At 29.3% G+C, this 15,338-nt stretch overlaps 2 protein-coding genes across 2 annotated transcripts in view; one reads left to right on the forward strand and one right to left on the reverse strand.

The window, feature by feature from the left end:
• The window catches only part of LOC144854232 (NADH dehydrogenase [ubiquinone] iron-sulfur protein 4, mitochondrial-like), a 125,714-nt gene extending 125,682 nt beyond the window's left edge, over positions 1–32 (reverse strand). Inside the window, exon 1 of the mRNA XM_078712161.1 lies at positions 23–32. The gene's annotated coding sequence lies outside the window, so the exon portion shown is untranslated. The remainder of the gene's footprint in view (positions 1–22) is intronic.
• LOC144854208 (SH2 domain-containing adapter protein F-like) overlaps positions 1–15,338 on the forward strand; it is a 219,523-nt gene that overhangs the window by 190,164 nt on the left and 14,021 nt on the right. The gene's annotated exons all lie outside the window — the stretch shown is intronic.

Consider the following 15,338-nt stretch of genomic DNA (forward strand, 5'->3'; position numbering starts at 1 on the left):
CGCCTCCTAGAGCAAGCAATGCACAGTTTTCCTTTATCTCTCCCCCTGCCTGTGTACCTATTGTTCGAATGTAATAATGATACAATAGGGAGATTTAATTGATGAACATGCTCTTAATTTAAAATTAAAATTTCCCGTGAGAACGGACTCTAGGGAATGTTCTAAAAATTAATAGAAGTAAGTTACCAATGGACCTGTTGAGATAATATAAACACATATATTATGTATTTAAGTTAAGTTATCTAATGGTTTGTTACATAATTGGCAGTAATTAATTTTTGCAATTAGGCCTAGATAAAATGCTAATCTGGCTGACTATATGTTATAAGAACATGTAAATCAAGTTTAATTAAAACAATTCCCACGATTTTTTAAATGATAATTGGCCTACTATCTTTCAAGTTATTTTAAAAATTATTAAATACAAAACGTACATAAGAAAAAGCAATTTCATAATTTCTTTTATCCTTAAAAAAAACCCCAAAATCATGTTTAATTGTAATGATATTATTCTTATATTTAGTGTAATTAACTAGTAAGATGATAAATAGGAAATATAATAGATAATATATTCAATATTATGCAGATTAACGAATTAATTGACTATTCTGTACAATTAAGTTAAGCAAAACATCTTCAAATCCTACTTAACTTCTTAACCAGTAAGTTTGTTGTAACAGGGAAAGATGAATCAGTGAAAACACAAAAACATATACCGGTACACAATATACGCATAAAAACGGCAAATTAATATAAAAAGACAAAAATAAGAACCATCGGGAACACGATATTAAACATTTTCACAAAAAAAAGGAAGGAAGGAAGGAAGGAAAAAAAGTAGAAAAATAGTAGGTAAATATTGAATAAATATGTTTTTAATTGTTTTCAAACAGTTTAATATCATCTTTCTTCATAGTTTACTTAATGACTACCGTATTATATTCTAATACTCTATATTATTAGTTTTGAAGACATGGAATGGCGAACTATACGGTATATCACTTTGAAAACAGAATATCATCCTCTTTTCGTGTATTTTTTTCTATCTATCGTTTTTTAAAAGGTATTTAAAATAGATACGATATAATTGTATAATGTTGCAACAAATAAAAAGTAAACTGTCCTAATTTAGGTAAAATAATTCATGAATAAATTACAGACAATATAAAGAATTTGTTTCATAGGTGGCAAAAATGGATAAATTAGAATTTTAAAACGGAACATACATTGATCCACAATTAAAAGTAGGAGGAGGATACCACTAAATTCTATTTTTTTAAACATTTTATATAATGTTTATTTTTTTTCACACGAATGCATATTTATTGTGTAACATACATAATTCAGCAGGAGTATCGACACACTATTTTCTGTATTAACATGAATTATAGACTTGTATCTAAATAACTTGCAATAGTCCGTTAAGATTTATCTAATGACAATCGGACAAATCCATCAAACTACTATACGGGATCGGAATATACTGTATATATATATTGTTATTTTATTTAGGCCCAATGCCAAGGATAGCGAATGTTTATTCAAATATAAGGAGGAAGCACACACAACAAATTTCTTTTAAAGTTGTACTGTAAAATTAATTAAAAAGATAAAATATATTAATTCACACTATAGGATAGTGGTATTAAAAAAAAAACTTTTCATGGACCGTTACGGTAATGTTTTTTTAAATATTATGATTATACAATTTCTAGACGGATTAGGTCCTACGTTATTATACGCCTTTGTACTTAAAATGGATTACAATCATCCGTTAACCTAAAACCAAAGAAAGAATGAACACAAGAACTAGCTTTAGAATCATTTGTTCTCAAAATGAACTTTAATTAAGTTGCGCACTAATTAAGCATATCGAAGTCAACAGATATTCACACGTGATGAACAAAGTAACCTTGGAAACCAAATCGGAAATAATAAGCAATGATATGGTTGATTGCATGTGTCTATTGAACAAGGTGTTTACAACTAACGGGCTATAATCGATACCAACTTACTGTTTACCCGTCGTATTCTGGGGTAATAATGTTCAGCGCATTGAGAGCTTGCTTATATGCGCTATATAAGAATGAACTATTATTATTATTATTATTCAAAGTTATTAAGCCGATTTCCTTGATTTATTCGTGGAGTTATTAAATTCAAATGATACACAGGAGAATATTGGCAATTGCTGATAAAGACTCTCAATATTGCTACAACTAATCAATAAACCTGTTAATAGAAAGAATAGTGTGTTAATGAAAATAAAGGCATTAATATAATGCAAATACATTTAATTAGAAAACCTATTGCAGATGTACGCAGATTAATGAAACATAGTTTGATCGGGATTTCGTTTTCAATCGACCGGTTCTTTTTATCCTGTTTAAAATTCGATACATTTGTATTGTTTAATTACTAACTTGAATTCAAAGAGATAATTTTTGTTTTAATTAATGTTATAATATATTAATATTTCAACTATTTAAACCCTAAAATGCTAATAAAAGTCAAGAACAATACAGCTAATCAATTAATGTCAATCTGAAAACAAAAAATGAAATTAGAAGCATTATGCTATATGTTTTATAACTCATTAATTATAGGCATAAACTTTGCGTAGAACACAAGAACAGTATAGAACAGTAGTTAATTTATAAACATTCATTTTACAAAAAAATATTTGTAAAGGTCATGTAACGATGCCCAAATTCTCTTGATGAATGCTATAATAGTTATACTGTATTAGATGTTGATTGACTTTTTTTCGTTCAATAAACGTTTTTCCGAAGCATGTATTCATTGAAAGTGAGATTATAGTGTGTTACACAACATTCTTTCTGAATTTTAAAAGACAATCTCTTAATTATATATATTTAAATTGAAACAGTTAAATACTGTATCATTAAAAGAATATCAAACTGCACATACAAGTACATATAGATATATCACATCAAGTAAGTATATTAAATGTATGTATTTCAAGTTCCCAATCTGCTTTTTCCAATGAGAATATTTGGCAGTTTTCCTTATTATAGGCAGCATGAAACATACACGTTAAATTTGTAGGCTACTGTTTATTAATATACTATAAATAGTTTAAATCATAAGTCACAGGTAGTCAGGTACCATAATTGTATTTTTCACAGGGATGGTGACGATGGACTGGTTATGTGCAGCATGTTATCAAATATCATTGTTTTACTTGTCTGTTTCTTTCTTAGTGGGATGTGAATGTATGTCAGAACATATTTATATTTATTAAGACATTTAAAAATAGAAACTATGAAGAAAATTAAATAAGAATAGTAATACAGTGAGCTACTCCAATACTATAAAATCAAAAGATTTCCTCTTATCTCAAATATGAGATATATACATGGGAGTATACTTTATTTTATTAATTACTTAATAATTAAGTTATTTAGTATGTGACTTGAAAAGTAAACAAATTGTAAAAATACCAAAGCTTTTTTGAAAAATGAAAAAAATATATATATAAAAATGAATAGCAATACTTAATGTCGAAGAGGGCAGTATTCAAAATAATTTTTCGCTAAGATAACAATAATGGGTAATTAGCTTGTTAAAACCTTTCTAATTGTTCAAAGCTCGTTTATGTCTTTCTATTTTTATATCGTTTTGACTTTAATTTGCAATGTGTTATGTATGGTAGTTACTACAAGAAATAAATAAATAAAAAAGAGGAAAAGTAAAAAGTAAAAAAGCTTTTTGTAAACTGTTCACGTCTCATTGATGTTGAGTTGCTCAAAACTGTGACTTGAACTTGTCTTCACAGTTTACACGCCGGGCAGTCTTTCATAAAATCATCTCATAGATTGTATGGTTATAGGCCTACTTATCCTCTGTTTATACACTATACCTGATAACATTGTTTAACAATTTTCAAATACTGAATTACTTTCACAAAACTGAACGTTGATTTCAAACGACTTACTTATGTTCGTGGCAATATTTATAACAGAAGGATCGGTCTCAATATTGCACTCCTGTGAGTCATTGAGGACCGCAATATGGAGTCGTTCTCCGGGTCATTCATTAGTGTTTGATGATTCTATGCTTTTATTTGCATTTACATGCTGCCGAATTGGCATCACTTTGCTATTAATATGGAAAACATACACTTGAATGCCAAATATTTTGCACCAAAGCTAACGCCTGATTGGCTGAGAAAAAGATCCCTGTCAGGGCCTAAGATAACAGTTTTTAAATGAAGAAAAATGTGCGACATTAATAAAGAATAATATGAGATTTGTGCATCGTTGAGAACAGTTCTCCGACTTGGTTCGTTTACGTCAGTTGTGTGAATTATAAACCACGAAGGTCAATTAAATGGAAAACAATGAAGTAAAACATCAGTTTTTAAAAAGTTTTCGTATTTAAATTCGTGAACTGCAAAACTAAGCACAGTTTAAAGAAAAAATGGTGCGAAAACAGTACCAGTTTATTTAACATCAATAATATCATTTTTAATCTGATTATTTTGCCATACAATAAACCAATCTTTTTCTCTCTTTTGTGGGGATTTCACCCACTTTTATTTCTTGCATATTAATTTTATATAATAAATCTATATTTTATCATTATATTTTTATTCTTCGTAATACTCTACAATATTCATAAAGGTGTATATAACTTTTTCTTATGCATATATTATGACAATACAATAATAATAATTATAAAATAATTACAGTATTTATATTTTCATAATCATTATAGGTATTTAAACTCATTTCTCACCTATAACTTAGACATAATATTATATAAATATTAAATAAACCAATCATATTGAACAATACAGTTAATAATTAAGAAATTATTTTTCTTCACAATTTCGAAGTATTATCTACATAGTGTGTTAGGTTAGATGTCATCAAAACTGTTTGTGAATACAACAATTGCTCCTAGTACCATCCCTATGTCTTTTATTAGTGTTTGCAACAAAGGGGATGAAACACCACTGTCGGTAACCTCATCAATAGCAATTACAACATTTATATTTCTATAATATTCTATTTATTCGATATATTTGATCGTTTAAATTGTATACAATAGCTAACATATATTATTGAATTATAGGGTTAATTGACTACCATTTTGCCTATAATACTAGGCCTATAATTTGTTATTTATATTTAGTACAATATAAATTATTATCAATATCATTGTATCATATTGTAAGTTCAATTTAAATTAATTATCATTGAATATTCACCCCAATAGACTGTCTAATATCTGAGGGAAATCGCCTTAATATAAGTAATTCGAATTATCTATCTAATTGTTCATATTGGTAAGTTATCAGTTATTTTGTATTATTTCACTAATAATTCAAATAACAATCAATATTATAATTGCATTCATTGCTGTTTCTTGCACTTCATGAAACAACAAGGAATGAACAAAATGAACTGAAATTGACAGCAATAAAGAAAGAATTTAAATCATTATGTATTGTCACTAGAACTAATCAAGTTGATATTGTTAAATCAGACTTATCTAAAGTTAATATATCTAATCAAGGCAGTTTGTTAAGAACATTACGCGTAGTCTAGTGATGGGCTTTGTTTTGCCTTAAAATAAGCGTCTCCGGCGGCTTCGATTAAGCTTTTTTTTCTTCTATCGTATGATAAATAGTTGTATTGAAGAATTTCTTGTTATATTAACTGGATTTTTTGTTTGTTTACTGAATAATCATTGTTATATATTGTATATTATTATATAATTAATACATAATTGTATTGACAACATTACATTACTAATATATTCAATATATCAGTTATAATACTGTACTACTAGCCTCAGCATAACAAACAGAAAATCCAAGTTCGAGTCCCGATCGACTTTCAGTAATTATTTTTCTCAATAATTTGCCTTTGGATTGATAGATATGAAGTAAGTTATAATATCATGAGCAGATATTACATTTGTCATTGATTGGAATATGTCCAAAATAAATCTCCAACTCCCAGACTCTTGATGTTAGTTATACCGTACAACCTAACCTATACTATCTTCTAAATGTGCAATTAAAAATAGCTAACGTATTTTATAGATGTAACTTCACGTATTCCTGCCGTTAAAAACCAATATTAGCAATTAGTTATAATTAAATAAATAGAAAAACTGCGATATAAACTAAAGAACACAGTACTAAAGTATTGTATAAGAATGTAGTAAGTACGTATAAATCAATGCGGTAAGAGAATCAGCGCAGGCGATAAACGCGACTGTCTGCGATATAAGTCAGGTTCTATTGACACTATACAAGTTAAATCACATGGAATCTAAATTAGAGAGTTGTATGAATGGTCGACATGTACCATTTATTTTCATTTACTGGCAGAATGGTGGCGAGGGGAATGAAAAATATTAAATAGATTGTGCGCGAGTTTGTCAAAAGTGAAAAGCGTGCTTCTTCTAAAACTATTGTGCCAAACTTGGAGATGGTTTATTCCTAATATCAATTTTAGATTGCGCGACATTTGGAAAATATCCTTTGTTGAATTTATTGTGGTAAACGGTAGTTATTATAACACCACTATTCAAGGTGGAGTTTTTACAAAAGCCTTTATGAAGTTGGTATAATAATTGACTTACTTACTAACACAAACGACTTATTTAACCTATATTTTGACACACATTTATTTTTGTTATGTTTGGTATCTATCATTTATAACGAAATTTGCACGCGCGCGTCTGTGACATGAGTTATCGTTATCGCTGTTTTTTAAACATTTATTCTATAGTTCTGTTTCTCCGTAAGTTGTTACAGTGTGATGAACATGTTAAGCTAGTATACTCAGGATAGTATAAGTTAAAAAATGATAAGGCCAGTTGTAGTCTAATTATTTCAAAAGAATAGCATTTACAATGTAGTAATAGTAGATGTAGTAATACAACATGATTTAGTATAATTATTTAAATGTATTCCGCGTAAAAAATAGAGAGAACTGTGTTGGCTCGACATTTAGGCTATTATTTTTAATAAAGAATATTTGTATGTAAGGAACTGGTTTTATTCATGTTCCTGTTTATTATATTTCTTTATACGTTTTATTAGTTTTAATTCCTAATCTAAACATAATTGTTAACAATTATTGGGACAATAATTGCATTGTCCTGGCAAAGGAGAGAGGGTAAGCGGTAACTCAGTTGTTATTGCGAGGACGTTTGCAGATTTCGGAGTGAATAAATCTATAGTATTTGTTATGAATTGCAATAGGCAGATGAACGAGTAGTTCAGATGTAACTGAGGTAGACATAGAATAAAGTATAAATTCAAGCTTGACGTATGCTGGCATTATTGTCCGGTCAAGTTCGGGGTTTTTCCAGATTGATTTCCAGTTTTATTAAAGTTTTGTCTTAGTATTTCTAGTTCCTATTCGAATAAATAATTTGTCATTGAAGTTTACAACATCTCTCTGACTGTTATTTCTCCTGTGTTCACATGTATACTTATGTGAAGACAAAAATTAAACGTTATAGCCCTAAATACCGGCTATACGGTTTCGGTTGCAAAAGCATTCGATAAAGTAGTTAAATAAATAAATAACCCTTAAAATGTGAGATTGTAACTTGAGTCATTTTTTTTATTTATCTAATATCATGTATTATATTTTAAATCTATAACAATTTTTCTTTTATATTGTATTTCTTACTTCTTGATGAATTATGTTATTTGTTTGTTATTGAACAGTTGTAAAATAAATATAATGTAGGCTAGTTATTGTTAACTATCAATTTATATTATCATTTTAGTATTATACATTTTATTCACACATTTCCCTCGCTACCCAATTTCAGTGTAGTCCCATCGTTCAGAAAAATACATACATTTATTTAAAAAAACACAACCATTATGTAGGCCTATTCATGGATCTTAATTACAAATTCAAGAAAAAAATTGCAAGAAAACAAATTTAAACTATTTATTATCGTTATTGAATCAAAGATGTAGATATCACATTATATGTAGGCCTGGGCCTGGATGGACTGGATTGGATTCGAATGCTTCCGCCGTGTTGAGTTAAGATATAAACTACTATAGGCCTAGTTTGATTAAATGGTCTTTTTATTAGGTTTTCCTCGTGCTTCTGTGAACCAAAAAAAACCAGAAAAATCGTATCTAAAATATTGAAAACAATTTACTTTCTAGATTGATAATTATTTTCAACGAATGAGTTAGTTGTTAGTTATATTAGCTCTGAACTAAATCACCCTAAGTTTAGTTTGCCTCTCTAAAAGCATAATGAATATAAATAAACCTCATTTATTCATTTATTTAAACATTTTGTTTCGTGTTAGCTTTGTTAGGACTTGGTTAACAATGGTAATATTTTAAGCCTTAATAAACGTCTTTATCCGGCCAATAAAGTAATTTATTTCAATTCTTCATGCAAGAGTGATGCATTTTTGTTGTGATTCTGTATAACACAAAACGTATAAAACTATTTCTCAATGTTACATAACGCGTTACGGATCCAATTTAATATTGTTAAACGCGTCGCAAATTAATTAAGAGTTGTGTTGAATAAATAAACCTTAATACATCACATAAATAAAAACACTGTAGATTTTTTAACACACTTGTCTCGTATAGAATAAATATTTCTGTAAATATTTCATTTGACAAGTTGTGAAAGAAATTAAGGTGCGAAGTGTATTAATATAGATGTTTGAAATTGTTTTTCATTTTCTCCTTATTAAAAGTCAAATGAAAGCGTTAGTGACAAATAGTGAGTTAAGGGGGCACGGTTAATTTATCATTCAGTATTAAGGTATATTATAAAGGAATGTCAATTACTTTATAGGCCTATGCATTGTATATTGTTTGTTGTGAAGTCAGTACAATACATACATTATTTAAATGTATCTACTCATAGAACATGATGCAATTGATCATGCACGGTACATAGATACAAATTAAACAATTAAAACATTCATTAATACAAATAAACAGATATTTTCAAAATATTATTTTAATAGTCCAACTTTACACGCAAACAACACTTTTACAGTACAATCATGAGTAATAACGGCGCTACCATGTTAACGTTATTAACATAAAATATGCTATGAATTTAATTATTTTGAAATAGAATAGGCCTAGTATATTATTATTATTATTGGTGTAGGCCTAGTAAAAAAAACAATAAGTATTAGGTTTGTCTTAATAGCTTTGTGTGGCACCTGGGATATCACCTGTGTTATGCTAATTACAAAGAACAGTTATGTCGGTAATGTTATTGAATTACTTTTCTTTCATTTTGTGTATTAAACATAGAAATATTGCCTTGTTTTACATTGTAGGCCCACTTGTTTAACAATTCACAATTATTTTATAGTGTAGTATAATAATAGGCCTACATAAAATAACCGGAACTTTTTTTCTCTTGGAATATCTTAATAGGCCTACTATTTAAAAAATACCATTATATGTTTTGTTCAATTTCATTAGGTAGTCAATTCTGATCTTGTATAACTTTAAATATGTTTACTTAATTGAAGAAACTATTACTACAGTATTACAAATTTACTACTAGATTTTTAAGTATTTCAATGAATAGGCTTATAACAACGAAATAGTGTGATTCAACGTAATTATACAGAACCAGATGTTTATCCTTTAATTAAATATTTACTTGGACTACTTTTTAAATAAATGTACGTTCTGGGATCGCGTTCTTCAATTTATCTGTGTACTATTAATGAAAAGTGACATTTAGTTAGAAAACTTTTCTACATTTTTTTTATTCATCTCTCGTTAAGGTATCCAAGGGCAGGCAATGCGTGTTACCCTCTTACCTACATGCCGTAAAACTAACATTATTTACCAACTGCGGTACCCAAATGGAATAGCCGCTAAGAACGCCGCAAGAAATCGGCTAACCAAAGAAAACACGCAACGAAAACCAACTCACAGAATCTTTCTTTACCATGACGTGAAAACTAAGTAGTTTTGTCAAAAATCATTTAAGAGAGAATGCTTCGAGAACCGCCTCCATTTTCAAAACTATTACGCTTAGAATCTTCATAGCATATATAGTGATAGCCCCGAGCGGAAAATAATTGGCGTAGTTGGTGCGTTTGTACCGGCCGGCATCATTGAAGTTATCACTATGATAGTTGTGTGACTTAATGAAATAAATATGAATTGCTTCACATTTCTATTACTGTGGAAAAACATTATCGAACAATGACATCAAATCTGGCTTCTGATGCATTTCGTGTGTTTTAACAAGAAGCCGATGTAGGTCGCAAGGCGCCGATTCAGTTAGTTTAAATCGTTGTTTTTCTTAGGTTTATCTAACCAAAAGGGTTGATAAAAGGAGTTGTTGAGACGAAACAAAAATATTTTATCATGCTTTGAAGTTTACTCTAATAATTTGTTATTTCTTTATTATTGCGCCATGATTCTTTATTCACTGAATTTAATTGCTAGGCTTTCCGTTTGATCATAAAGAATGGTTTGATGTATTGATATGAGATTGTGAATACATGTTATCTACAATGTATTATAGCATGACTCGGTTAGAACTATGAATTGCTAATTATGTCTGTTTTGTTAATTTGTTCATACTTATTAATTATTTTGATTTCATTAAGGATTGTTTTAGACTTATCTTCCATTTTAAGTTGATTGGAAAATGTTAAAGAAATGTCATACGCTTAAGAAAAGGGTAATTATCGATAAACTACTCGCTTTAATTTACCATAACACTGTATTTGATCAATCTATTATATTGTAATTGTGTTTAACGCGAGTTATTTAATTGACAATAATATATAGGCCTAAGTTGTTTTAGAAGACTTATTAGTATTCTTTGTTTCCTCCTTATAGGCCACCATTTGATTTGTATCAGGAACTTCGTATGTGTTATTGTTTTTACTCTAACCTTAACAAATGGAGTGATACAAGGTAAGTTTGTTTTGATAAGCTATGTTTCCAATTGCCCTACTTGTAATCGACACGAATTGCTTTCTAAAGTTTATGAATTTTAAAGAATACTTTGATAACTTACATAATGAACATTGTCACAAATTGATGTCAGCGTTCATTAATGATAACAACGATGCAAATGTTGTACGCGCGCGTTGTTTCTTCTTAATATTTGATTTCTTATGAAAACATACTTGCATCCTCCTATTAAAAGCGCGCTGCGGTGGCAAATTGGCGCGAACATGATGATAAGAGTATTAGGCCTACATATCGTACACTTTATAATAAGCTTAGACGTAACACGGCAAACGCGTCCATTGGTACTATAGTTTTATTGCAATTGCTTTACTGCAGATGTGAACTACAATTTCAACAAAGCTAGTATTAATGAAATAAAATCTGCATAATTGGTTATTGGAATTTTATTAGATGTGCTTACCAAGAAAAACAAGTATTATCAGATTAAACGGACTGCTGTATATGTTTCTTTGCTTTCAGTACAATTTTTTTCTTTTCAATTTTTTTTTATTTGTTCCTCTCTATATAAACAATAACCATCCCAACCCCAAACATTTAAAATACAAAATTCTTCTATATAAGTTGTAGATGCCAACAAGAACTTATTGACTAAGGTTGAAAGGTTACAAAACAATCAACATACCGTTTACTTACAGCGTGTACTCCTTATACTTTCTAGCTGTTAAAAGAATCGTTTCGTCTTTTCAAATTTTAACAGGGAACGTATAATTTTAAAAATACAATCGTACAATTGAGAAATATTCCTAAAAAAGATCTGAAATGGTCCAAAGAGTACGGGTCTCGGTTGAGGAAAAGCCTTATTTCACTTTTGCAAGTTTTCTCATTTTTTCAAGCAAAAATGTATAGTGGTGTTTGAGGAGCAGCAACGAATAATAGAAAAGGGAAAGGAAGTCAAAATTATAAAAAGTAAATGAAGGATGTAAACATAGAATATCATGAGAGTCACAACAATTCAGTTAACAAATTGAAGAAACATAGTAAAGATAACATCCTTCTAAAAATAATTTTACATGACATGAATATATAAACATTTTCCACTGTTCCTAAATTGTTAAATTTTATTTTTTAAAGAAAATATCATCCCTTTTTTCGGAAATGGCGACGCAGAACAAATGTTGTAATATATTAATAATATTATGAGTAATAAAAATTAAAAACAATGGAGATTTGAAAAATTGCGTATTGTCTATGATTCGCATTACAAATACTGTATGCATCAAATTTCCATCAACAAAGTCCATTTTCGTACATTTTCTACCAATACAATGTGAAATTCTTGTACCGCCAGTGTTGGTATAGAATATTATTTCACACCGATCGTTATGCTTTACTGCTCTTCCAAAAATATGGTTATTAAAAGTGTAATATCGTGATAATTTTATAGCGGTATAAAACAATATAAAAAATAAAACATTTGACTATTTTGTACATAAATTCAATGTCTCGTTTGTATTAGTAAAATTGTTTGAATACATTTTTGTATAGGTACAAGTGAGAACAAAATGGAGGTTATGGGTGACAACAAAAAGTAAAACGTTTTTGGTCTCGAGGGGATTATACTGTATATCTAAAAATGTCATACGGAAATTAAACTGCAGAATTTAAGCATTTTTAAGATATATATACAGAAATAATTAGCTTGACAAAAGACATTGATCACATTCGGAATCGCCTAATTCAACTAAAAGCTCCGGGTGACTAAAGTATAATGCTTAATGAATATATGGTGTCACTACAATAATTTCGGTTTTAGTGGTAATTGGCTTTTGAAAACAATAATTGAAATGATAATAGTGGTCAGTACTGGCTTAATCACATAATTGACAAGCAACCTTCACTATGATGTCTCTTAAATTCAACACAGTTTGGCTTAAGTGAAAAAAATCTTAGTATTATCTTATGAACTTGTAAATTTAAGTTAGGCCTGTTGTATCTCATCTTATACGTTGTGTACCAACGCCTTAAATCGCGATGAATGAGACTGAACATTTGTATTCGTTCGTCAATGTAAATACAGTACATGTCCCTGTATGATCTCTATTAAGGTTCAACATTTGTTTTTTTGCAATATACTTATACGTCACTATTTCCTGCATTCACTCATCCATTTATGTGTTATATTTATCAGTGCTCATTTTGTAAATAATGTTTTCTTTGCACGCATAGGCCTATTGAAAAATAAAAAATGAATATTTTTATTTGTCAAAACTCATACTAAATTCCCATTAACCAGGCTTACAATCAGGCCTATATTATGTAAGCCTAAAATATCTATAACATACAGTTGCCACATGCAATTTATTGCAGGATCCGCCTATGATAGGCTAATGCTATAGGCCTATAAGGAGCAAGGGAGGCCTATAATTCATGTATACTTGGTACTCAAAGCATGGGGTGGTAATAATTAAATCTATAAATTTAACAAACCTAAAATAAAAATGCATAATACTATATAATATCTAACAAACGTATGCTGTATCACCGGTGGCTGTATGGTGTCTTTATGTTGGTTGGTTATTTGCTCGATCTGTGCCTGGCATACACCACATGTCTATATCTGTAATTTAGTGGTCTAGTGGTATCGTTCATGGAAGCCACTGCAATAGGCCTTCTGCTAAGTACTGTCTGTCAGTTTTCATTTTCTTTCCTCTTTTTTGTCTCATTAGTTGAGCACAACTGCAAATGTGCCTCTACTATCACGTGATCATAATCTTCGGGCGATTTTCAACTTGCTAAAAGCCTCATCAGTCATTCGATATCACGTGACTATCTTTCCAATCGAATGTCTTTGATTCCTGTCCATCCCGCCCAACCGTTTTGTGTGAATCCGTGTTTTTTTCCATTTTTACATGGCACTCCTGAATAGTGGAATCGTGACTTTTACTTTTTCAGTGACCAAATCTAACAAACCGTTATTTACTTACAATAACACTGCTAATTATTATTCTGTGTTGCTTTGTTATGAAGTTTTAGGTATATTCATTAAAATTTTAAATAATTTAGATAAAATAGAAACAAGAACATAGTAAGATAAAAAAACAAATAATATTAGTAGCCATTGATAATTTGAGGACTATTTAATTAATAATTAATTAGGTCAACGATTGAAATATGTTGTCAGTAACAAAGAGAAGACGAATGTGATATATTAAATAATTGGAATTTGACAAAATTTAAATAAAATATCTGGGATATAATTTAAAAAACAAGAATATCGCAAGATATCTGTACATTGATAATCAGACTAAATTATTATATTAAAACGATTGTACTAATAATTAGATCGACATTAAAATAATAACCAACACTAGTAACAAACAAGACAGTTATTGTGATGTACAACAACACCTAACAATGAATGAGAATAGAACCTTCTGCAAACTAAATCAGTTTTCACTAGTTGTGGAATATTGACAAATTTAAAATACCTCTTATTTTACCTACTGTGCCTACTTTCATTGGCCACATCACGATCACTGGTAATTAGGAGTATGCTTGTTTTTGATCAAATTATAAAGAGGATGCATTGATGACTTTTGACATACCAGATAAGTGTAACATTTTGCATTATAAGTGTATTTTCAATTTTGTTCATGCATTGTAGAATTTATAATATTATTATCCTTATAACAGTGACTGACCACTTAATAATAATTGCAATTGTACTTCTTTGCACTAATAAACATAGCCAATCCGAGTGGTGGTACGTTCTATTGTTTCAATGTTAATGCCTTTGTTTTTAAATTAGCCAAGTGACGTTATTGTATATAACTTTAACTGCGTCAAAAGACCTCAAACAAACAACATTTAGTATCAACGTGCCTTCGTACACTCAATTTAGATTTAGAAATTAAAACCTATAATTACAAAATGTCTTAATTCGCGAGAATAATTTAGTAGCTAGGCGTGCCTTTTTAGGCTGGTATGGCTCTTCTCGTGTAACTGTTAGTGATCAACCAAATTAGAGTGTGATGTTCTAACCAACTTTTTACGTGATAAAAACCTTACATACAATTAATTGTGTGTGTTGTTTCTTTGTTCTTACTTGAAATGCTAAATTGCCTCGTATATTTAGATGTAAGCAGATTTGGACATTTAGAGGCGTGGTCAGACAATGATGATTTTAAATTAAAAATTAAATTGTAGTTTAGTTATTAGGAGCTAGGAGCTGAAAAGCAACATTTTAGTATCGGTAAAGATGGGACTAAAGTGGTTAATAATTACTTCTACCACAATCATCATTGCTTATATTCTTGTTTACAACTTTTTTTTTATTCTTGTTCATTATTTTTCTGTACATCTGTACTCTAAAAGTCTACCTAAATGTCGGTATTTG

The sequence above is a fragment of the Antedon bifida genome, chromosome 10, assembly GCF_963402885.1.
Source record: "Antedon bifida chromosome 10, ecAntBifi1.1, whole genome shotgun sequence".
In the NCBI taxonomy this organism is placed as follows: domain Eukaryota; kingdom Metazoa; phylum Echinodermata; class Crinoidea; order Comatulida; family Antedonidae; genus Antedon; species Antedon bifida.